The following is a 24,946-nucleotide window of genomic DNA, read 5'->3' on the forward strand; positions in this document are numbered from 1 at the left end:
TGCCACAGTAAGAAATGGCTAGACTGATTGCATGAAAATGCATTCTAGCCACGCAACAACACTTATTGTGCTTGCTTTAAAAGCATAATAAAAGCAAGCATGATGAGTGTTATTACATGGCTAGACTGGAGTCATTTCTTACTGCGGCATGACGTTTTTTGCTGCCCATCTATGAAAGAGTATCATAGAAGGCCTGTAAAAATGTCATGGCATAGTAAGAAATGTTTAGATTTAAGACACCAAAAGACCAGTCTAGGCAGGTAATAACACTTATCATGCTTGCAGTGTTATTGCATAGTTAGTATGCATTTTGATGCAATCCATCTAGCCATTTCTGACTGTTGCATAACCTTTTTTTTAACTGGGCAAAGATGGACAGTAAAAAATGTCATGCCACAGTAAAAAATGACTAGACAGGTAATAACTCTTACCATGCTTGCTTTAAAAACATGATAAAGCAAGCATAACAAGTGTTATTATGTGTCTACGCTGGCATTTTAATGCAATCAGTCATGGTATTTCTTATTGTGGCATGACTTTTTTACTGGCCATCTATGAGACAGCAGGAATGATAATCGTTATTACATGACTAGACTGGCATTTTGGAACAGCAAACCTACCTATAATACCTTACTATGGCATGGCATTTTTTATTGAACAATCTATGATGAGGCTATTATGATAAGTGTTATTATGTGTCTGGACCGGTTGCATTGGAGCATCCAGTTGAAACATGTGTCCTTATTGTAGCATGGCATTTTTAATGGCAAAGCCAACAGAAGCATGTTCTTATGTGCAGGTACTGCACAGATTGGCAGAGCCAGTCTAGAAATGTTTTCTTATGGTATAATTACTGGCATTATGCTCAACATGAGCATGTCCTTATATGGGACTACTGTCATATATAGGTGCAGCCAGCATGGAAATGTAGGGCCACAGGCAGTGTAAAAATGTTTTTATACTGGCATATATTATTGTGAACGGCATCAAAAAAATTCACCTGCGGGAAAGGCTCCTGTGCACTGTTGTTGACTTGCGTCAATTGGATTTTTTTATTGATGTAGCCCACAAAATTGCAAACGGTCTGGCTTTTTAACTGATTTACCACAGAGAGTGTGGTAGAATCCACCATTTTAACCTATTATTGAAACATTTTCAAGGGGGGGAGAATCCCCCAGACGTGGTTGGTTGAGGCTCCCTCACTACGCTTGATTGCTCTTGCAAAGTTGTGGCAAATATTTATGCCTCACCAATTACAAAATTCACCAGCCGCCACTCACGCTGTGACGTTTGGATTTCTCTAATATGCCATATTCACAAAGGCAAGGGTGAAGAGTGGTATATGTCTGTATAAATCAGACAGAGTGGATGCTCCAGATGAAGAGCTACCTATTTAGAGTCAACTTGTTTGTTTTGTTTTTCGGAATCCTATCATTTTGTGCAGAAATACTCACCGTCTTGAAGTTACTGTGGCATAGATTTTCCCATATACAAGTAAAATATGGTTGTTTCATATTTGTATGTCTGCCTCCTGATACCTCCTGCTCTTAAGCGCTGTAAAAATATGAGTTATCAGTAAAAATGTAATAGTGCTTAGTGTATCAACCTTAGAAGGATGAAGGACTGATTCAGCCCTGCTGAAATATGAACATGGAAAGTGCAGGCTGACATTTGTCAGAGATGGTCCTTTAGCTCACTGAGCTATCCAATTGCCACACACAATGTTGTTTAATCAATTGTGCAGTTAAAAACATTATTCAGGCTATCTACCCATCACCCCCTCCTGTTCCCTCCCGTCCCTTTTATAATCAAAAGTAGCATTACTTTTATCAGGTTTACTAGTGGGCCATGACATTACAGTATTTGGTATTATATGAAATGTAAGCTTTCTTATGTTTTTAAACCTGTTAGTCGCTTCAGGTTATGACATCGAGGATAAATGCCATTTCATGTGATGTCACCACAGTCAAAGGTAATATTACCTCACTTCATGTGATGTCATTGGGTGTGTGATGCCACGTCCGCTACCCCTGGCATTTTGGTGAATTTACGTCCCTGGACTTCCATACCTTTAGTTGGCCTGCTTCTGGTCTGGTGAACCCAGCTCAGCTGAACAGCATCCCCCCCTGGATCAATGGATCACCTGTTAAGAATGTGCTTCTGATTGTGTTGAGTCCAAATGTTATGGGGTGAAGCCTCAGAACATGTTCAAGGGAGCAGGGCTCCCATGTGCTAATGTGTGTTACTTAGTTTGGTTGCCATGGTTGTGATGCATAGAGGGCGTAGTGTCCCAGGGAGCCTTGTTAGGTCTACCTTACTCCCAGTGTCACTAGAGGACTTGCACTGGGTTCCTGGAGTGTGGCAGGGGTGTGGGCGTTTGGGTGTGTGTGTGTGTGTGTTTGTGTGTGTGAGTGTACTGTGATGATATAAGACCAGGAATATAATGTCCAAATCACAGTACTATGGTCTTATCTCTTTTTCTCTCTCTGTCCCTCTCTCTTTTGTTGCTGACATTCTCCAATAAAGTAAAACCTTTCAATGATAGAAACTAAACTTTATGATTTAGAGAACTTACAAACAATGTCAGCGTGCCATGTGAAAACAACAGCAAACGAAAACAAACATTGGCAATGGCAACAGTTTGGCTTTTGTGCAGACAAGGGAAAGGCACTTGTAGATAACAGACTTGCCAAGCACAGCCATGGTTGTATTAACTTACCATTGATGGTAGCAAGTGCAAAATGGCTTGAGCATCTGGGCAGCTAATAGCAGTGCTTTGCAAATGCGTAATACTTATACACAAGCCAAAACTGTTGGCTTTGTCAATGCTCGTTTTTAATAAGACTTCAGCGAAGGGCACACAGTGCTCATAAATCGAGTGGCTGAAGGCAGACCTGGCAAGACATTTTTTTATTATTTTATTACACCTGTAGTGTTTAAGCTACAATTAAGTCATGAACTCTCAGAAGACTTTTTTGAATAAACACTTGCAGGCACTTTGAGTGTAAAGTTTGATGGTAAGGCTTGATTTATGTGAGTTCACAGAACTGACAAGAGGAAGTGTTTTGAGCAGGGAGGGGTAGGAACTGGGTGGGAATGGCCATAGGTATTAGCATGGCCATGGGCAGTCAAAGGGTGCGCAAATAACCAAACACCACCTACAGGCTGTGGGCCCCATTCATGGAATGTTTTGCACGGTTCAAAGTGACTTTGCACTGCTGAAAAGTGACTTTGCACTGCCAACACAAACCCAGCTTCAAGGAACTGTGAAAAGTGCATTCATATTGCAATGTAAATTCATGTTGTACTGCACAATTGACTTTGTACTTACTTTGCACAGACTTTGCACTGCAAAAATACACTTTGCACAATTCTATGAATCAGGGTGTGTGTCAGCTGGGCAAAGTTACTTTTCAGCAAAGCCCTTATTCTGGCCCTGTTTGTCCCTCCTCACGTGTCATTCCTCCCTATCTGTACTCGAATGCAATAGTTTCAGCTTAAAGGCGCCCCAATGGGCACCCAATAGCCCAAACGAATGCATACAGTGGACAAATGCACATTATAAACAGGAAATTAACCTGCCTGCTCAAATCGGAAGAATGGGCATGATTTATAACACTTTTTCTCCACCCCCCCCCCCAATTTTCTTCACTTATTTGGCTCCCGGACGGCAGATAATATTTTAACATGTAACTGTATTTCAATGGGGGTTTCCCATTGAATAAGCTTTATAAATCAGACCCAGTATCACAGATGGGGAAACGTTTGACCTCTTGCCATTTTGGCCTATTTATTGGAAGCATTCTTATGTTGGTTTCTCGAAAACAATAGCCCACAATGAATAAACATTTACACTGCGCACCGTAAGGAAAAAATTACCATTTCCAATTAGAAAACAATGTACACAAAAATAAACAGCGTATACGCAGTGAACAAAGAATACCTTTGAGAAGGATGATGATGGCGGGTCTCGGGTGAGCACAGAGGGTCTCTCTCTTTCTCTCGCTCCCGCTCCCTCGCTCACTTTCCTGCTCTCTTACGGGTGATTTCAGGTGTGGCTCTAGTGCTCTTTTATCTGCCCGAGAGTTATCAGAAACAGGAAGGAGGCGGGAGCTGGAGAACTGGAGAGTGAAGATTAGCAGCAGAGGTGGGGCTAATGCGAGAGAGGGGGGTGTTAGGGAGAGCTGGGAATGAGCGAGTGAGTGTGCTGGTGAAGGGAGGAGTGTGTATATGAGGGTGTGGGCTCTGTGGAGGCAGTGATGAGTGAGGGAGTGAAACATGAGAATTTGTGTGTGTGTTAGGTAGAGGGCAAGTGAATTCGTGTATGGAGATAAACCATGAATAGGGGCATGTGGAAGTTTTTTTAGTTTTTTTATGAGCCGAACATGGTCCTGTGGTCATTTGGCCAAACTTCTTCACTATTAGCGTCCCTTGTTTTTAACAGTAAATCCGACATGTGACAAGTGCCTCGAAGGTGACGTTATTTCACATTGTGGAGTCCCATTGGGGTTTGCAGGATTCACCGGCATCGCTAAGTACGACATCATTAAATACTTCATTTAACTGGTGGAAATATCTCCAGGACTTTCTCATGTTCGAGTTGGAACGTAGATGAATTTTGAATGACTCCACGCTCATCTAGCTGTTTGTTTCTAGCGATAGTCTCTATCAATTTCCAAATTGGGGCAAGAGACTGTGCGGCCCATCTCAAGGGAGAGTCACTGTGCTGGCAGCTCCCTACACTGGTATATCCAAGGCTTGGTAATATCTATAAACAAGCCATTTTTAAGGCCAAGAAGGATTTCCTTCATAAAGAAATTTGCACCACCAGCCATCAGCCAAGAGAAGTATCTAGGTTCTGCAAGCCAAGTTGTATTGCGTCGTCTCTCGAGCCCTCGCCAGCACAGGCTAACATCTTTAATGTGTTTTTTAAAGAAAAAATAGAAGTGATCCAAGAAAGTATTGCATCCATGTCTCAGGAGGGACCTCTGTGTCCCTCTATTTTAGTTGGGTCGGGATCAACCCCACTATTAGGCACATCGGAAGCCGAGAATAGAGAGGATTGTGTGTGGTTTGATTTTCATCCGGTCACAGAGGACCAAGTACAATAACTTATTTTAAATCTCAAACCTACCAATGATTCCTTGTTCACTGTTCCTGTCTGTACAGCCAGATGTCTAGCTCAAGATCTTACTCCTTTTATGACCATCTTTATAAACAAATCGCGAACCCAGCAGATTGTTCCTAGTGAGCTAAAAAATGACATTATTACACCTTTACTAACATAATCGAGTCTGGACCCAGCCAGCCTGAGGAATTATCCTTCGGTTGCAGGTCTGCCATGGCCCGGAAAGATACTGGAGAAGGTGGTTACCTTCCAGCTGCAAACATTTGTAGAAAACAAGTCACTGCTGGACAGTTGTAAATTGGGATTTCGGCCCAAGTATTGGGCCAACACTGCTATGGGGGCTCGATGAGCTGTTGCAGGTACCAGATATATATGCGACATGTGTTCAATATTGTGAAGAGTCACGGTTTGAGCTATCATTTTTACGCCGATGATATGCAGATTTACATTAAAATTGGTAACATCGAGGATGCCTTCCTTAAGAACAATCGATGCTTGGAAGATATAAATAAGTGGATGGCTAAAAACCAGCTCCAGTTTAACCCATCGAAAACTGAGCTTATATTGATTGGGCCTAGACAGCTTGTTTTAGCTGCAATAGAATCCTTTTTCCCAACTATCCTTGGGGGAAAAGCTTCAATTTGCCTCTAAGATAAAGAATCTACGCTGCCTTTGGCAGGATAATCTGGGTAGCGAAGCTTAGGTTAGCGCGAAGGTCCAAGCAGTCTTTTACTCTTTGCGCATGCTTCATCAGGTTCTACCATTTATTCCTGACAAGGATCATACAATAGTGGTGGGGGCCCTAACAAATGCCCACCTGGACTATTGCAATAGTTTTCTGATGGGCATTCCTGCTAAACAAATGTACAGACTTCAAAAAGCCCAAAATGCTGCTGTCAGACTGGTTGGCCGGCTTGGTAAATCGGCTCATTTATCTCCTATTCACAAAACATTGCATTGGTTGGCAGTCGAAGACTGCATCTAATTCAAGGTGGCTTGTTTGATTTTTAAATGTTTAAATGGTCTGCCTCTGTCTTACTTGAGTGCTAAAATGTCCCACTACCATCGATCAAGAATGCTTTGTTCAAAAGATCAGTTGCTGTTGAGTGTTCCACGTTCAGTATGTGTTTCCAGAGGAGACTGAAGATTTTCTGTCTTCGGTCCTAAACTCTGGAACAATATCCCTATGACCATCAGGGGCTGTCAGACGCTTATTCCATTTTGGAAGGTCCTTAAGACCTTCCTGTTTAAATAGTAGTAAGGCGCTCTATATGAGTTTTTGATTCATTTTCTCTCTATTCAGCAAATCTAAATGTTCATCCTTTCTGTGCCATTTGAGTGATATATTTTTTGGGTTCCAGCTGCGACTTTACATGGTTAAGTCTGTCTTGTGCACGTTATAATTATTCAAAATCAAAATAAAAAAATGTTGAATTAGATCAAGAAGGTCTGTTCTGTGTCACGCTGTAATGAAAAATGTTGAGTGACACATAGGAAGGAACAAAAGATGTTTCGGATCCAATACATGTGTAATTGAATTCTCAGTTTGATAGCTTAGAAGCTTCAATGATTGACTCAAAACAATCAGCTGGTTGGTGCCATGTCTGTAAAATGCTGCAATTGCATTAAACCGGGAAGAATGTTAACACCTTGGGGATAAGGACAGAAACATGTTGAATTTAGAACATAATAATCAAGTATACATGTTCATCTATGCATTTTAGAGTTGTGGGCAGCTCCTTTCAGATTTTGTACATTTATGTACATTTTTTAAACAATATACACATTGGGTTAATGTGGTGAAGGTTGTTCTCTTCTTAAACCTTCCCTATGGGTCGTTCAAACATTATGCACAAGAGTTATGGTGAAATATGTTTAATTAATGTTATTCAATATGAGATGGCACACATCTTTGAGCTTTTACAATTTTTTTTTTGTAATACGAGAAAAACAATACATTTATCTACCATCAATATGGGCATAGAATCTCTTACTCATGTAGCTAAAGAGATGTTCGAAATCCAGGTACAGTAAGGGATTCTTTGAATACCAGGGTCTTATAGTATTAGGGTGGAAATACCTCCAGCCAAGTGCTGGATGTTTATTCTCCCGGAATATGGAGGTGCAGTAAATCCATTACCACAATATTATACCGCACCACTATACTCGTAAGGAGGCCTATAGTCCTTTGACAAGAAATACATTACAAAAGAACATTTAGCAGCCAGAGAAACCTGATTGCTGGGTCATTTTCAATCATTGTGCATATTTGATGAGGAAGTTATGAAAATCTAGGGTTTTAGAGGCAGAAATCTGGACAAATGCGAGGCAACAGCTGTGGCGAATCAGAAGTAGGAGGTAGGTGAGAAACTGACATGCTCAAGGTTTGTTTATTTAAAATAAAAGACATACTCCTAACTAGCTCTGTTTCTATGAGGGGAGTTCTTTAACTTAAGGAACTAAAACTAAGGGTGTACGCCAAAGTCCAAAATAAAAGTCTTCCACTCAAATCATAACCAACTAACTGGCCCTGCCACTTTAGAAAACAAAACAAAAGAAGGACACCAGGACAAGGCCTCTACCTTGGACTGCTGCCTGGCCCAACACTTGGAAAAATGTCTTCAATGTGATACAACAGTTCACGTCCTTCAAGCAGAGTTTGTTGTTCAACAGAAAAGATCCTCTGTATCGTTTACTTTGAACACAAGTGTCTTGGTAACAAGTCTATGGCTAATGGGCACTCTAAAATCCCTCAGCTCTCTAGCAACCTTGCTCACTCTCACTCTTTGTGTTTTACAGAGCGTATTTGTCTATTTGGGTTTGTCAGGTTCTCGTAACCTCTTCGGCCTGCCCAGTCTGAATGTAAATTATTTGAATGTATATCAATTAGATTCATGTACTTCACATAGGGTGCTTGCCCACCCTGGTTTCTCAGGTTACTGTAACTGTGTCGGCTTTGCAGCCTGGAAGTAAAATGTGTGTCTCTCTTTCGTACTAATTCCCAAGGGCACTTGCCGATTCTGGTTTCTCAGGTTCCCAAAATCTCAGACTTTCTCAGTCTGGATTCAAAGTATTCATACTGCACTCATTCTACTTATCATGGGCTGTTTGCCCCCTTGTGTTTCCCAGTCTAGTCTCCCAAAATCGTGTATGCTTCCCCATGCTTGTCTCACAGTAATGGTGCGTCTCCATCACAGATTCACATGCCCACTTGCCCCCTCAGGTTACTCAGGCTCTCAAAAACCTCATTGGCTTCCTTGCCTTGTCTCACAGTATTGGTACCTCTATGCAGTCTCCCCGGTGATCTGGTTTCAGTGTCAGTTACTGAGCCCGAGACCCACCAAGGCTTCCCTGTGGTCGTGCCACCAGAGGAAATGGGTGCTTCTCTATTTACACCTCTTCCATCGACCCTGACTTCTCAGCTGGATGGGACGCCAGCCTTCCAGCATCCGGCTAGTGCTAGACTCGCTTTCCACGCTACCGCAGACTGCGCAATCTAGCGTGGCTCTGCCAATCCAGGACGTCTTCTCCACAGAGACTCACTTCTGCGTAGGAATCACTCTTCTCCCTGTGTAGGAGATCCCCCTCCATTCACAGTTCTTCCTGTGTTTAAGTATGTCTTCACAATCACAAAGAGTGAAGCCAATGGGGTGGAAGGAGGATCACTGGTAGTTGTAGTCAAAACCTGAGAACAAACAGTTTTTTAAGTCCCATTTAGGAGGACAATGTTGTATAGAGGTGCCAACCACACCCCCTCAACTGAATATAGATAACATGATAAGCAGATCAAATGGTTTGATTATTGCAGAAATCAGCATTCTAGTGCCTTTATTTGAGGAAAAAGTGCACATGGAACTGCGCATATTTGGGTTAGAATGACCCAGGATGTGAAGGGTGTTTTAAATATCACAATCATACCATAAGTGTATAAATATATATCATGAATAAGGGATACAAAGTGAGAGGTGAATAAAAAAAAAAATAATAACGCTCTGACAAATTAATACAGTGTCAGACAAAGATATATTTCAAAATGAATAACTCAAGTACAAAATGGTATCCAGTTCTAAGCCAGGTGTGAAAAGCTATGACTCATGCCAAGAGTTTTCAGACAAGCAACAGAGACTGATACATTAGAGATAATCTTTGGCAGCATCTCACAGTGAGATAATTGGGTTTGTTAAGTTACAAATGGAACTTGGCAGGAAAAGCAGACAAGATTAATTATGAAGTTACATAAAGCAAGGGAAACTTGGATATATGTATCTTTTAAAAGGGCAAAATGTGTTTCATGCAGACCATTTTCAGAGACCAGCTGTATTATTTGGCACCATATAATTGAGTTTATCTATTTCTCCAGAGTGTAAGGCACTAACTAACTTGGCAGCACCTCGGAAATCAGATAAAGAGTAGACATTGATGTGATGAAGGGGTTTTGGCAGAAGTTGAGAACTGTCATAAATGTGTCCAGCCAAGTCTGAAATAAGTCAATCAGTTTTGTGCGTCAGAGAACATTGTGGATGCCAGCTATGCTAATGTGGGTTTGGTGTACAGCAGATAAGCCATCCAATGGTATTAAACTGATGTTTTTTTCTATGACTAAGAGGACCGATCAGAAGCATTCTCTGACCAACGTAGTCATTTGCATAAGGATGTTGCATCATCCAAATAGCCTATATGAGCAGGTTGAAGGCAAAATGTTTTGATTGTTTTTCCAGAGCGTGTCTTGCAACTACAACTAATGAAGACTGCTTAGAATACTCCCGAGTGCTTCATTTTCTCTTGTTTCTGTGTCTGAGGGGTGTTCATAGATACCATATGCTTGATGGAATGGGAAGAGGACCTGAAGTTCAATGTAGTCCTTATCTGACTGGGAGTACTGGTCCCTGAGAGGGGAGGCACTATCAGTGATTTCCCACTTGCCCGGTCACCTAGAGAGGGTGTTAAAGAGCCAGCCCACTCACTAGCCTCACAGGGAGTGACTCCCCTCTGGAGAGAATGGATGAATTGATCAGATTTATCACACAGCACAATCGCATAAACATAGCATGTGTACTTATAAAGTGCATATTCATCCCTGGGGTTATCTTAGTGCAGAAAACAGATGATGTGTCATGCCCAAATTAACAGTACTTACTTCATTAACATTAGAAGGATAAAGCAGTGAGTGGACCTGCTAAGATCTGATCTTCTGACCATGAGGTCCAATGCGGATTCCTATAGTGGATGCATTAGTTCACTGAGCCACTGGCACGACTTAAATGCTAGCAACATGAACAATGTGCAATATTGTTGCCTTGTTGCACTCTGAAACACTTGTCTATGAGCGTGATATAAATAAAATATCATATCATATCATATATTCAAAATTTGTGTCATATGAAGTCCAACGAAGGACTGGGCCAGAGACTAATTCGATAGTTGGTGCCACTGAGTCTTGTCAGGGGTCTTCCAGGGCTTGGAGGTTCCCCTTCAAGTCAATCTTAAATAAGAGGGATATAGGAGTGTAACTATTTGAAATGGAAAATATTTAGGTTGAAGGCAAAATGGTGTCAGTGTTTTTCCAGAGCATGTCTTATAACTACAACTAATAAGAACTGCTGTGAAAACTCCTGGGTGCTTGATTTTCTCTTGTTTCTGTCTCTGCGGAGTGTTCATAGATGCCAGATGCTTGATGGGAAGAGGACCTCAAGTTCATGTGACGCCAAAATGTGGGGCCCTGGAGTTTTTCATGATATTCAGGGACAAAGACCCAGGCTTCATGGTGAGGTGCTGGCGGACAGGGGAGATGCCTGAAAAAGATGATGAGGTGAGTGGCAAAACTGCAGTATGGCATCATTTCTGTCAGGGGCGTCTCCTCATGACCACAAGCATGGCACCCCTGGCATCTGTGAATTATGGTATGTATTATGAGAGATAGAGGCAACAGAAAATGAAGAAAAACATGTTCATGTGCATATTAAGGGGATTGTGATAATTGTTGAGTAACAGGAAATATTGTGTGAAGAGAGAATAGTGCCTAGAGATTCCTAGCTCAAGGGAGTTCAGAAGAAGACGTCTCAAACTCCAGTGGGAGTAGAGTGAAAAATATAATGCGTCAACAGGTTCACGTAAGGTGACGTCTTAAACCCTGTACAGGGTGTTTAAATAGAGGCAAGGGAGAAAAAAGTGTGATCACAGTGTTTTATTAAATTTGTAAAGTCAACTAGTCTGTGTGTTGTTTGTAAAGTAGACAAATTGAAGAAGCGGTAGAAGTTGCGAAGTCATGGAAAAGAATGAAGGAGCTATAAGTGTCATGATGCCTGCCCCTGGAAGACCAGACCAGACCCAGCAGCCCAGGAAGCAGGCATCACGCCTCTTGGAGAATGCCCAAAAGCCACAGTTAGGGGCTGTTTGGGTGCAGTCCTGGCGCCTATGGCGCCAGGCTCATAAAGATAAAGTCAGTCCTGGCGCCATTGGCGCCAGGCTCATCATTGATAACTTACCTGAAGCAGACCATGCTGCATACTCACCTGAGGCAGACCATGCTGCATGAAAACTCAAGCCAAATGAGGCTTAGGAGGGACTATTTTACTGAAGGAACTATTTTGTTACTTGGGTGGGTCTGTGGAAGAATACTTACCTGGATCTTCTTCCAAGGCTATTTAAACCACGCCCGGACAGCCACATGTGCTTCGCGTTATTCTGCTTGCTGCAGCGTAACGCTCACCGTGTTTTCAGCAGCTCCAGTCTTCAGCCACGCCCGCTTCAGTCCTGGGACTCCTGAAACAAGAAGAAAAGAAGGATAAAGGTTAGAACAGGAGTTTTAACTTTAATCCTTACCTGAATCCTGATCCATTTCGCCATGGAACTGAAAGACAAAAGTCTTTGAAGCATCGCTTCGCATTCCTACGGCGCCGCGCTGAACTCACCTGCTTGGCGGTACTTCAGCATTCCATCTCGCTCTCTCCATCTCGCGCCCGCCCTCCGACACCTAAGGAGACAAAGACAGCAAGAGGACTCTCTAAGGCTATACAAGCTACCCCCAAGGACTTACCTGATTTACCACGGGAGGTACTCACCTCATCTCGGGTCGGTGCAGTCAACTCTGCTTCATCGCCGTACCCGGCCCCTAAGGGGAAAACCACAATAGACCTACCTGAATCTTACCAATTGCCATTTGGAAATCTTCGAGTCGATTAATCGGCAACCTGCAAGGAATCGGACAGAGTGAAGATCAGACATTTGAACTCTTATGAACAATTGGACTTTAAAGTCAATAATGGAACTCACCAATTCCTCTACGCCAGTGAAGTAACTGGTCATCAACGCGCCCCTGCGGTCGACGCAGGATGGAGAGCTCATCCTTCCAAACCATCAGGTGAGACTAAGGAGGGGACATCAAGAGTGATCTGTGGGAAGACAACGGGAGTGGGGAAGGTGGGTTGACACTCAATTCCAGGGTGGTTAATTCCTCTTCTCCTTTGCAGAAGAATATTCTTGCGAGCCAGACAAACTAGGCTGAGCGGGCCAGTCCAGTCAGTCATCTCGGTGCTACATGTCACGCTGGTGGGAACAACAGCGGCCCAGTTCTGGTCGATGCCCCCGTGGGAACCAGGTGAGCGTAACAATAAGTAACTACCCTAGCAAAGTGGCTAGTACCAATCCAGAATTAGACATAGCTATTGAGAAATTAGAGGCTTGAGTAGCGATTGATGGTGCATGCTCATTCTGGTTGTTTTAAAATGTTAAAAGAAATTATTTAAGTTTAAGAAATCAAGGCTTTATTTAAGGATCTGGTAAAAAATAGGCAGTCAATTATAACTCTCCTCTACAGTTTTTAAACAAAGCAGTGAAATTAAACAAAAGGTTAAAGAAGTAGAAATTATATACTCACAAAGATAAAGCTCTTGACAGATTGCAAAGCTTTGAACGATAGAAATCCGACTAGCGGATCACATGAACGAAGGAACAGATAAGACAGGTGGGAGATTTGCAGGCATTTCTTTCTGACAAAAAAAGTGTGCAGTTGAAAGCATTCCTTAAAGCTGGGTTGTGAGCTAAACCAACAGTAATTTATTTTTTTGTTTGAACAAATGAAGACAGTTTGTACATGGCATACTCCAAAAAGTAAACAGAAGATAGAAATGTATTCCTTTTAAAAAGTACAATGTGCATCGTTGATAGAAGCCAAGCACATCATGCAGGGTGAGATTTATGTTTCAAACCGCGACGCCTCTGAAGTAACCCAAGGCTCCTTTTTCCGAGCTAAGATAAGGGCTGACATGGAGCCATGAAGTGATTAATAGTTGCATGGTTAAAGCAGTTACATTGCATTGGTTGGCAGTCGAAGACTGCATCTAATTCAAGGTGGCTTGTTTGATTTTTAAATGTTTAAATGGTCTGCCTCTGTCTTACTTGAGTGCTAAAATGTCCCACTACCATCGATCAAGAATGCTTTGTTCAAAAGATCAGTTGCTGTTGAGTGTTCCACGTTCAGTATGTGTTTCCAGAGGAGACTGAAGATTTTCTGTCTTCGGTCCTAAACTCTGGAACAATATCCCTATGACCATCAGGGGCTGTCAGACGCTTATTCCATTTTGGAAGGTCCTTAAGACCTTCCTGTTTAAATAGTAGTAAGGCGCTCTATATGAGTTTTTGATTCATTTTCTCTCTATTCAGCAAATCTAAATGTTCATCCTTTCTGTGCCATTTGAGTGATATATTTTTTGGGTTCCAGCTGCGACTTTACATGGTTAAGTCTGTCTTGTGCACGTTATAATTATTCAAAATCAAAATAAAAAAATGTTGAATTAGATCAAGAAGGTCTGTTCTGTGTCACGCTGTAATGAAAAATGTTGAGTGACACATAGGAAGGAACAAAAGATGTTTCGGATCCAATACATGTGTAATTGAATTCTCAGTTTGATAGCTTAGAAGCTTCAATGATTGACTCAAAACAATCAGCTGGTTGGTGCCATGTCTGTAAAATGCTGCAATTGCATTAAACCGGGAAGAATGTTAACACCTTGGGGATAAGGACAGAAACATGTTGAATTTAGAACATAATAATCAAGTATACATGTTCATCTATGCATTTTAGAGTTGTGGGCAGCTCCTTTCAGATTTTGTACATTTATGTACATTTTTTAAACAATATACACATTAGGTTAATGTGGTGAAGGTTGTTCTCTTCTTAAACCTTCCCTATGGGTCGTTCAAACATTATGCACAAGAGTTATGGTGAAATATGTTTAATTAATGTTATTCAATATGAGATGGCACACATCTTTGAGCTTTTACAATTTTTTTTTTGTAATACGAGAAAAACAATACATTTATCTACCATCAATATGGGCATAGAATCTCTTACTCATGTAGCTAAAGAGATGTTCGAAATCCAGGTACAGTAAGGGATTCTTTGAATACCAGGGTCTTATAGTATTAGGGTGGAAATACCTCCAGCCAAGTGCTGGATGTTTATTCTCCCGGAATATGGAGGTGCAGTAAATCCATTACCACAATATTATACCGCACCACTATACTCGTAAGGAGGCCTATAGTCCTTTGACAAGAAATACATTACAAAAGAACATTTAGCAGCCAGAGAAACCTGATTGCTGGGTCCTTTTCAATCATTGTGCATATTTGATGAGGAAGTTATGAAAATCTAGGGTTTTAGAGGCAGAAATCTGGACAAATGCGAGGCAACAGCTGTGGCGAATCAGAAGTAGGAGGTAGGTGAGAAACTGACATGCTCAAGGTTTGTTTATTTAAAATAAAAGACATACTCCTAACTAGCTCTGTTTCTATGAGGGGAGTTCTTTAACTTAAGGAACTAAAACTAAGGGTGTACGCCAAAGTCCAAAATAAAAGTCTTCCACTCAAATCATAACCAACTAACTGGCCCTGCCACTTTAGAAAACAAAACAAAAGAAGGACACCAGGACAAGGCCTCTACCTTGGACTGCTGCCTGGCCCAACACTTGGAAAAATGTCTTCAATGTGATACAACAGTTCACGTCCTTCAAGCAGAGTTTGTTGTTCAACAGAAAAGATCCTCTGTATCGTTTACTTTGAACACAAGTGTCTTGGTAACAAGTCTATGGCTAATGGGCACTCTAAAATCCCTCAGCTCTCTAGCAACCTTGCTCACTCTCACTCTTTGTGTTTTACAGAGCGTATTTGTCTATTTGGGTTTGTCAGGTTCTCGTAACCTCTTCGGCCTGCCCAGTCTGAATGTAAATTATTTGAATGTATATCAATTAGATTCATGTACTTCACATAGGGTGCTTGCCCACCCTGGTTTCTCAGGTTACTGTAACTGTGTCGGCTTTGCAGCCTGGAAGTAAAATGTGTGTCTCTCTTTCGTACTAATTCCCAAGGGCACTTGCCGATTCTGGTTTCTCAGGTTCCCAAAATCTCAGACTTTCTCAGTCTGGATTCAAAGTATTCATACTGCACTCATTCTACTTATCATGGGCTGTTTGCCCCCTCGTGTTTCCCAGTCTAGTCTCCCAAAATCGTGTATGCTTCCCCATGCTTGTCTCACAGTAATGGTGCGTCTCCATCACAGATTCACATGCCCACTTGCCCCCTCAGGTTACTCAGGCTCTCAAAAACCTCATTGGCTTCCTTGCCTTGTCTCACAGTATTGGTACCTCTATGCAGTCTCCCCGGTGATCTGGTTTCAGTGTCAGTTACTGAGCCCGAGACCCACCAAGGCTTCCCTGTGGTCGTGCCACCAGAGGAAATGGGTGCTTCTCTATTTACACCTCTTCCATCGACCCTGACTTCTCAGCTGGATGGGACGCCAGCCTTCCAGCATCCGGCTAGTGCTAGACTCGCTTTCCACGCTACCGCAGACTGCGCAATCTAGCGTGGCTCTGCCAATCCAGGACGTCTTCTCCACAGAGACTCACTTCTGCGTAGGAATCACTCTTCTCCCTGTGTAGGAGATCCCCCTCCATTCACAGTTCTTCCTGTGTTTAAGTATGTCTTCACAATCACAAAGAGTGAAGCCAATGGGGTGGAAGGAGGATCACTGGTAGTTGTAGTCAAAACCTGAGAACAAACAGTTTTTTAAGTCCCATTTAGGAGGACAATGTTGTATAGAGGTGCCAACCACACCCCCTCAACTGAATATAGATAACATGATAAGCAGATCAAATGGTTTGATTATTGCAGAAATCAGCATTCTAGTGCCTTTATTTGAGGAAAAAGTGCACATGGAACTGCGCATATTTGGGTTAGAATGACCCAGGATGTGAAGGGTGTTTTAAATATCACAATCATACCATAAGTGTATAAATATATATCATGAATAAGGGATACAAAGTGAGAGGTGAATAAAAAAAAAAATAATAACGCTCTGACAAATTAATACAGTGTCAGACAAAGATATATTTCAAAATGAATAACTCAAGTACAAAATGGTATCCAGTTCTAAGCCAGGTGTGAAAAGCTATGACTCATGCCAAGAGTTTTCAGACAAGCAACAGAGACTGATACATTAGAGATAATCTTTGGCAGCATCTCACAGTGAGATAATTGGGTTTGTTAAGTTACAAATGGAACTTGGCAGGAAAAGCAGACAAGATTAATTATGAAGTTACATAAAGCAAGGGAAACTTGGATATATGTATCTTTTAAAAGGGCAAAATGTGTTTCATGCAGACCATTTTCAGAGACCAGCTGTATTATTTGGCACCATATAATTGAGTTTATCTATTTCTCCAGAGTGTAAGGCACTAACTAACTTGGCAGCACCTCGGAAATCAGATAAAGAGTAGACATTGATGTGATGAAGGGGTTTTGGCAGAAGTTGAGAACTGTCATAAATGTGTCCAGCCAAGTCTGAAATAAGTCAATCAGTTTTGTGCGTCAGAGAACATTGTGGATGCCAGCTATGCTAATGTGGGTTTGGTGTACAGCAGATAAGCCATCCAATGGTATTAAACTGATGTTTTTTTCTATGACTAAGAGGACCGATCAGAAGCATTCTCTGACCAACGTAGTCATTTGCATAAGGATGTTGCATCATCCAAATAGCCTATATGAGCAGGTTGAAGGCAAAATGTTTTGATTGTTTTTCCAGAGCGTGTCTTGCAACTACAACTAATGAAGACTGCTTAGAATACTCCCGAGTGCTTCATTTTCTCTTGTTTCTGTGTCTGAGGGGTGTTCATAGATACCATATGCTTGATGGAATGGGAAGAGGACCTGAAGTTCAATGTAGTCCTTATCTGACTGGGAGTACTGGTCCCTGAGAGGGGAGGCACTATCAGTGATTTCCCACTTGCCCGGTCACCTAGAGAGGGTGTTAAAGAGCCAGCCCACTCACTAGCCTCACAGGGAGTGACTCCCCTCTGGAGAGAATGGATGAATTGATCAGATTTATCACACAGCACAATCGCATAAACATAGCATGTGTACTTATAAAGTGCATATTCATCCCTGGGGTTATCTTAGTGCAGAAAACAGATGATGTGTCATGCCCAAATTAACAGTACTTACTTCATTAACATTAGAAGGATAAAGCAGTGAGTGGACCTGCTAAGATCTGATCTTCTGACCATGAGGTCCAATGCGGATTCCTATAGTGGATGCATTAGTTCACTGAGCCACTGGCACGACTTAAATGCTAGCAACATGAACAATGTGCAATATTGTTGCCTTGTTGCACTCTGAAACACTTGTGTATGAGCGTGATATAAATAAAATATCATATCATATCATATATTCAAAATTTGTGTCATATGAAGTCCAACGAAGGACTGGGCCAGAGACTAATTCGATAGTTGGTGCCACTGAGTCTTGTCAGGGGTCTTCCAGGGCTTGGAGGTTCCCCTTCAAGTCAATCTTAAATAAGAGGGATATAGGAGTGTAACTATTTGAAATGGAAAATATTTAGGTTGAAGGCAAAATGGTGTCAGTGTTTTTCCAGAGCATGTCTTATAACTACAACTAATAAGAACTGCTGTGAAAACTCCTGGGTGCTTGATTTTCTCTTGTTTCTGTCTCTGCGGAGTGTTCATAGATGCCAGATGCTTGATGGGAAGAGGACCTCAAGTTCATGTGACGCCAAAATGTGGGGCCCTGGAGTTTTTCATGATATTCAGGGACAAAGACCCAGGCTTCATGGTGAGGTGCTGGCGGACAGGGGAGATGCCTGAAAAAGATGATGAGGTGAGTGGCAAAACTGCAGTATGGTATCATTTCTGTCAGGGGCGTCTCCTCATGACCACAAGCATGGCACCCCTGGCATCTGTGAATTATGGTATGTATTATGAGAGATAGAGGCAACAGAAAATGAAGAAAAACATGTTCATGTGCATATTAAGGGGATTGTGATAATTGTTGAGTAACAGGAAATATTGTGTGAAGAGAGAATAGTGCCTAGAGATTCCTAGCTCAAGGGAGTTCAGAAGAAGACGTCTCAAACTCCAGTGGGAGTAGAGTGAAAAATATAATGCGTCAACAGGTTCACGTAAGGTGACGTCTTAAACCCTGTACAGGGTGTTTAAATAGAGGCAAGGGAGAAAAAAGTGTGATCACAGTGTTTTATTAAATTTGTAAAGTCAACTAGTCTGTGTGTTGTTTGTAAAGTAGACAAATTGAAGAAGCGGTAGAAGTTGCGAAGTCATGGAAAAGAATGAAGGAGCTATAAGTGTCATGATGCCTGCCCCTGGAAGACCAGACCAGACCCAGCAGCCCAGGAAGCAGGCATCACGCCTCTTGGAGAATGCCCAAAAGCCACAGTTAGGGGCTGTTTGGGTGCAGTCCTGGCGCCTATGGCGCCAGGCTCATAAAGATAAAGTCAGTCCTGGCGCCATTGGCGCCAGGCTCATCATTGATAACTTACCTGAAGCAGACCATGCTGCATACTCACCTGAGGCAGACCATGCTGCATGAAAACTCAAGCCAAATGAGGCTTAGGAGGGACTATTTTACTGAAGGAACTATTTTGTTACTTGGGTGGGTCTGTGGAAGAATACTTACCTGGATCTTCTTCCAAGGCTATTTAAACCACGCCCGGACAGCCACATGTGCTTCGCGTTATTCTGCTTGCTGCAGCGTAACGCTCACCGTGTTTTCAGCAGCTCCAGTCTTCAGCCACGCCCGCTTCAGTCCTGGGACTCCTGAAACAAGAAGAAAAGAAGGATAAAGGTTAGAACAGGAGTTTTAACTTTAATCCTTACCTGAATCCTGATCCATTTCGCCATGGAACTGAAAGACAAAAGTCTTTGAAGCATCGCTTCGCATTCCTTCGGCGCCGCGCTGAACTCACCTGCTTGGCGGTACTTCAGCATTCCATCTCGCTCTCTCCATCTCGCGCCCGCCCTCCGACACCTAAGGAGACAAAGACAGCAAGAGGACTCTCTAAGGCTATACAAGCTACCCCCAAGGACTTACCTGATTTACCACGGGAGGTACTCACCTCATCTCGGGTCGGTGCAGTCAACTCTGCTTCATCGCCGTACCCGGCCCCTAAGGGGAAAACCACAATAGACCTACCTGAATCTTACCAATTGCCATTTGGAAATCTTCGAGTCGATTAATCGGCAACCTGCAAGGAATCGGACAGAGTGAAGATCAGACATTTGAACTCTTATGAACAATTGGACTTTAAAGTCAATAATGGAACTCACCAATTCCTCTACGCCAGTGAAGTAACTGGTCATCAACGCGCCCCTGCGGTCGACGCAGGATGGAGAGCTCATCCTTCCAAACCATCAGGTGAGACTAAGGAGGGGACATCAAGAGTGATCTGTGGGAAGACAACGGGAGTGGGGAAGGTGGGTTGACACTCAATTCCACGGGTGGTTAATTCCTCTTCTCCTTTGCAGAAGAATATTCTTGCGAGCCAGACAAACTAGGCTGAGCGGGCCAGTCCAGTCAGTCATCTCGGTGCTACATGTCACGCTGGTGGGAACAACAGCGGCCCAGTTCTGGTCGATGCCCCCGTGGGAACCAGGTGAGCGTAACAATAAGTAACTACCCTAGCAAAGTGGCTAGTACCAATCCAGAATTAGACATAGCTATTGAGAAATTAGAGGCTTGAGTAGCGATTGATGGTGCATGCTCATTCTGGTTGTTTTAAAATGTTAAAAGAAATTATTTAAGTTTAAGAAATCGAGGCTTTATTTAAGGATCTGGTAAAAAATAGGCAGTCAATTATAACTCTCCTCTACAGTTTTTAAACAAAGCAGTGAAATTAAACAAAAGGTTAAAGAAGTAGAAATTATATACTCACAAAGATAAAGCTCTTGACAGATTGCAAAGCTTTGAACGATAGAAATCCGACTAGCGGATCACATGAACGAAGGAACAGATAAGACAGGTGGGAGATTTGCAGGCATTTCTTTCTGACTAAAAAAGTGTGCAGTTGAAAGCATTCCTTAAAGCTGGGTTGTGAGCTAAACCAACAGTAATTTATTTTTTTGTTTGAACAAATGAAGACAGTTTGTACATGGCATACTCCAAAAAGTAAACAGAAGATAGAAATGTATTCCTTTTAAAAAGTACAATGTGCATCGTTGATAGAAGCCAAGCACATCATGCAGGGTGAGATTTATGTTTCAAACCGCGACGCCTCTGAAGTAACCCAAGGCTCCTTTTTCCGAGCTAAGATAAGGGCTGACATGGAGCCATGAAGTGATTAATAGTTGCATGGTTAAAGCAGTTATGAACCAGTTTTGCACAGAGAAAGAGGAATATGTTGTTTTGGTTTAGTAAGATTGACAATATTTTTTACAAACACTAGTAAGATCATGAGAAGCCTAGAGAAATGACAAAATGTATATATGAATTAACATTGAAATAGAAAAATAGATTATGCATGTATGAGCATGCATAGGATACTAGAAAGTGTCTCCAGTCATTGCACATATGTGAACTAGGGTGGTCCCATTAGGTTACTGTTTAAAGTCCTACAAGTCCCCTCCTATTTAAAAGAGTTTGGTAGTTATTTTGGAGATAATGCTAGATACATTCTTTGTTAGCACACTAGAGTACCCCTGATTTGTTAGTCTCATTTTAAATCAAAATAGGCATTTCTTATTAGTGATAAATGGGACATTTTGAAAGGGCATATATCATAAAGCATGCATGGGCCAATCACAGAGATAAGTAAAAGATAATCGAAAGCAACCATTTAGAAAGAAATTCTAGGCGCATTAATGGAAAATAAATGGGGATCAAAGGAAAGGTGCTTCGCTAAAACGTTTCAGTGCTTTACCAAAAGGAAGAGCAGATGCACACTGTTTATTTTAATAGAATTTGAAACAGAAGGCAAGGAAATATGTCAGCAGAAGGTAATAGGAAAGTGATTATAGAAGGAGAGAATGAGAATGAGAAAGGGACACAAAATGATTAGGAGAGCAAAAGACAGAGATTGCAAATGGAAGCATAGGAGAGTACGAATATTGGTGATTAAGGATAGTGAGAGGAGGCATGGGATATGCACCCTAATACAATTCAGAGTTATAAGGATATTACACATGCAGACTCTAGCATATGCACCAAAGTCACAGCAAATTATACAAGCTTCAAGAGGGGGGACAGCATCTCCCCCACTGCACAGCATAGAGGTCTCCCCCACCTGCATTGGAGTGGTGCCATGTTATGCAGCCTTCCCTAGGACCAGATATCTGCTCCTAGGAAGGGACGCCTGAGCCCAGTGAGAAGTGCAAGACAGCCCCCAACGTATCTGCCCCCGGGGAGGGCTACATGAGATGCACCACCCCTCCAGTTGGGGTGGGGGTGGAGAGATGCACCCCCCTTCACAATAGAAAATGACCTGGAGGTGTATGGGGCCCCTCTGCCTGCCATTTTGAATTATTTTCATTGTTTACTAAACTTGCCTTGGCGCAGAGGGGCAGATTGGTGTGCCAATCTGGCCCCGGGGTGCCAAAACCTTACTTCTCCACCCACTGGGGGGGCTGTCCCACAATTTTTGGGGACCCTCTCCCCCCCACCCCAAATGGAGGGGGGGTGTACCTCACGCAGCCGTTTTTAGGCGTCTCAGGGAGGCCTGCATGAGGAGGCCCCGCCACCCATTTGGGGTGAGGGGGAAAAGGGCCCCCAAAAACTGTGGGACAGGCCCCGCAGTGGGTGGGGCAGTAAGGTTTGGGCATCCCAGGGCCAGATTGGCACACCAATGTGCCCCTCTGTGCCAAGGCAAGTTTCATAAACAAAGAAAAGAATGGAAAATGGTGGAACACATTTTGGGGGGGCTGTGTGTGATGCTGGAAATGCGTCGGAGGGACAGGGCCTCCATATCCTTGTCCTTTACTGCCTTTTTATCGTGTGTTCTGTCGTGTTTTCCGTGCAGGAGTTCATGTGGGACTCCTGGCGGTGCAGCTCTCTCTCTTTTGGTTTGGTGAACAGACCCATAGGATACCCTTATGGCACCCATGGGTGGGGGGTACAAACCTGTGCCCCTAGTGTATGTTTTTGGGCACCTGTGGGTGGCCGGCAGAGCAGGGTATGGGCTGGTGGCAGCTCCATGCTGAATTTGACAGGTGCTCTGAGTATCCTCCATTTTGGGATACCCAGGCCCTGCCATTGGAATCAGTTGATTCCTGATGGAAAACAAGATGGCCCCTGTGGCCTCTTGCTTTCTATTGCCTGTTACCTTGTTTTCCCAAAGTCCTGGGAAGCCCTGACTCTGTCCCTTCCCCCTGACTGGCTGTTGGGTGGACGTTCCATATATGGTGTTGTTGTGAAGTCCAGTCCAGACTGGCTGGAGCCTTCCCAGTGACTGTATGTTGTGGGTACACCCTGTGGGTGAGACCTGGGTAAATGGAGTGTGTGACCAATACGCACTTCTTGTTGTGGCTGTCTGGTTTCTGGTATGAGAGACAAAGACTGAGACAGCCCTGCCCGAAACTGGCCTGAATGCAGTGTGTAGTGTTGAATGGCTGGGTACTTGTCCCAATCCACATTCCTTGTTGTGAGTGCCTGAGAGGGAGGAGGATGGCCTGAATGCACTGTGTGCCTGATTGGCTGACTGACTGCATGAATGCCCTTCTGTATCATTGGCTGCTGCATGTGACCCAGCAGTGTGGATGAGAGACAAGGTAGTATATCTGGGGACCTCTCACCACTGGAAATTGTTCAGAACCTGTGTCTACACTTGAAGAGTAACTGGAACTGCTGATCCTCGACGCCCAGCTGGAAGAAGAAGAAGAAGACTTGCTGTTGCATTTGCTTCGACCTGATCTGAAAGCTGCCGAATTCGTCAAAGACTGATCCGAGAGAGGACCTGGTAAGGCGCCCTCTTCCCGTGCTCCGAGGGACCATCGAGCACCTCTAACCTTCGCCGAAGCTCCCTGGAAGTCAGACCCTCGAGAGGATGCCGACCCGAGACGGGACTGCCGAGGAGAACGAAGCAAAGCACCCGGACTTCGCCGCTGTCGAAGTCTATTGCCATCGACCAGGGTTCGCAGGTTTGTGTAACCGCTGGAGGCCCGTCGAAGTTGTGTTGCCCAGCCGTGGGGTCCACTTGATGCTGTGCCGCCAATGACCAGAGCTGCCTGCTCCTTTGCCTAAGAACATTTAAATCGAAGGACTCCCTTGTCCGCAACATCGACCGCTTTGTCCCTCCGGAGAAAGTCGAGGATGACCAACGCGCTGAGGAGAATCCACCGGTGGGTTTCCCGCCACCTGAAGGTCACAAAGACTTCGACTTCTCGACGCCCTTGCTGGTCCACAGTCCTTCTGAAACTCTTGGCGGTCCTGAACAATCAATCGCCGAGGTGCCCCGCACACCTCATCCTCGCAGGACGTCGCTGACGAGCATCGCCTGGAACGATGCTGTGGTCTCGGCACCCTTGAACTTCTCATCGACACTGTCGACGCCAAGTTCACCATCTTCAATGCCTCTAGACGATCTGTGGATCCTGCTTTAATGGGAGTCACTCAAGAAGGATCGTTCGACGCATCTTCGAAGAACTCTACTCCACCAGGTACATTGGGGGGGTAAAACATTATAGGAGGAAATAAGACCATTGAACAATATATGGATTGGGTTTGTGCTATATATCTTTATTTTACAGGCTGCCCAGGTGGGGGGATCGCCACACAGAACTGTGTCTATCGGTAGGGGCCAGTATTCTGCTGATTGTTTCAACCATCTTGCTTTCCTTCCTATCTCTATTGCTGGTTTCCTCGTTATTGATCTGTGTGACATTTTAACCGCACAGTTGATGCACTTTAATGACATTTGATAACATTGGTGGTTCCAGTTTAGAATTGTATATATTTATCATTGTTGATTTCCGAGTACAAAGTGCGTTATTGTGATCGTGTACATACCTTTGAATATTAATTATATAAAGACTGTGTTTTCAGTAATACAGTGTGTGGACATTCCTTTGTGAGGGTTCGGGGACTACACTGTACTTAAGAACCAGCCTGCATCGCCTCCCGAGAAGCTAGGCCTTGATTGCTCGTCTATTGCTACCCTATAGAGAATCTTGGCTGGGGTCCTCTGTGCCTCTCCTCTACCATATAGAGAGCAGAAGTGCAGGCACCCCCCACCAGTATCTTTACACTGGTGGCAGCGGTGGGATGCTTATGGTTTTAAGAATCAGTGTATAACCGTGCCACTTACAAAATATCTGAACTTTATTAAATTAAGGTTTGGTTGTGTACAAAATAACTGCATTACAGGCAATGGAGTCTATTGCAAATGGTAAATTGATTAGGATGAGCTTAGAGGCTCTCCAGAGTGCTTGTGAAGCCAGGGAGTTAAACTTTGTGGATAAGTCTAGGGATGAGCTGATAGCTGCCCTGGTGGACTACCAGACTGATGGTGAAACTCCTGATGAGGGG

The 24,946-nt window shown here is 43.3% G+C and overlaps 1 protein-coding gene across 1 annotated transcript in view; it reads right to left on the reverse strand.

The window, feature by feature from the left end:
• The window catches only part of LOC138568965 (ecto-ADP-ribosyltransferase 5-like), a 60,086-nt gene extending 56,022 nt beyond the window's left edge, over positions 1-4,064 (reverse strand). Inside the window, exon 1 of the mRNA XM_069646715.1 lies at positions 3,944-4,064. The gene's annotated coding sequence lies outside the window, so the exon portion shown is untranslated. The remainder of the gene's footprint in view (positions 1-3,943) is intronic.
• Positions 4,065-24,946: the final 20,882 nt, after the last annotated feature.

This window comes from Ambystoma mexicanum, chromosome 2q, assembly GCF_040938575.1.
Source record: "Ambystoma mexicanum isolate Mex_15411 chromosome 2q, UKY_AmexF1_1, whole genome shotgun sequence".
Taxonomy (NCBI): Eukaryota; Metazoa; Chordata; class Amphibia; order Caudata; family Ambystomatidae; genus Ambystoma; species Ambystoma mexicanum.